This window comes from Penaeus monodon, chromosome 21 (assembly GCF_015228065.2).
Source record: "Penaeus monodon isolate SGIC_2016 chromosome 21, NSTDA_Pmon_1, whole genome shotgun sequence".
NCBI classification, from domain to species: domain Eukaryota; kingdom Metazoa; phylum Arthropoda; class Malacostraca; order Decapoda; family Penaeidae; genus Penaeus; species Penaeus monodon.
In genome coordinates, this window is record NC_051406.1 from 4,562,149 (window position 1) to 4,563,550 (window position 1,402).

Below are 1,402 nucleotides of genomic sequence, written 5' to 3' on the forward strand. Positions count from 1 at the left end.
TACCCTGATATCTAGTCACATGGTTTTATGACCGTCGATACACTCAGAACAATTACTTCCTTATATCTATTTTAAATATCCTAATCTTCCGACATTCATAATTCATAACTCAACAACACGTCACAAACTTTCCAGACACCAACATACTCGAACGTGTCTGTTAACACAATAATATAACATCGTCCTTTAAATACTATATATATAGAGTCCCTTGAAAAAATACAGTGGTTCCTTCAAGGTGTAAAGGTTGGGAATCAGTGCTCTCGAACGTGGAACTTAGATTCGGTGTTATGTGTGGTATGAAAATTGAATTAAATCTTCACGTGGATGAGAGAGAGAAAAAAAAACATCCTTTATATATAACATCCTTGAAAACAGAACCTAACATTAAAAAAGATAGAAGCTAAGGAATTAAGATCAGAAAAAAATGTATATTGGATCTAATATTACTGTCTCTTCCTTGAACTAAAATGAAGGTAAACATAAATAAAGCAAAAGAGAACGTGTGATTAAATGGAAATTCTATTTTTAATTGTTTGTTTGTCCTTAAAGTGGGGAAGTACATGTGTGTTTGTCTAGGAGGGGAGAGGATGGGGGAATGGGGAAGGGGAGAGGGAAAGGGGATGAAAGGGAAGAGAGGAGGAGGGATAGGAGGAGGTAAGGGAAGGGGAGGAGGGAGGGATAGAAGGAGGTGGGGGGGATAGGAGGAGGTAGGGGAGGGAGGAGGAGGGATAGGTGGAGGTGGGGGAGAGGAGGAGAAGGGATAGGAGGAGGTGGGGGAGGGGGGAGGGGAAGAGAAGGTAAGGGAAGGAAGAAGGGATAGGGGGAGGGAAGGGAGGGAAAGATGGATAAGGGATGTTAGGGAGGGAGGGATAAGGAGAGGCAAAGATGGGGAGAAGGGATAAGGGAGATGAGGGAAGATAGGGGGGGGCAGGGAGGAGGAAAGGGAAGAGAGGAGGATAGGAGGAAGAGAAGAGAGATTATTCTATAAGTTGGGAGAACAAGAGGAGGAGACAAAGAAAAAAAAAAAGAACAGAATTAAACATGTTAAAACGGAGGGACAGGAAACGATAATAAACACCAGCTTTTCATTACTCCATCCCTCCACCCCCACCAAGAAAAAAAAGAGTGAATTAAGCGCCACCCTTCCTTCCCAGCGCCTCTCTTGATAAACATAATCACGCGCGCGAAACATATTAATTACCCCCCCCCCCCCCCGCCTCCGTGTAGTCGCGGACACCTCTTGCGTCGAAAATTGCCAATTAAATACAAACGCCATCGCTAGCGGACGCCCCATGAAGGTCACGGGAAAGCGCTGGCGATAGCTCGAGAGTGATGGTAGCGGTTTAATGAAGATGGAGACGACGACTGTGAAGGAGGAGGTGGAAGGCGTGGATGAAAA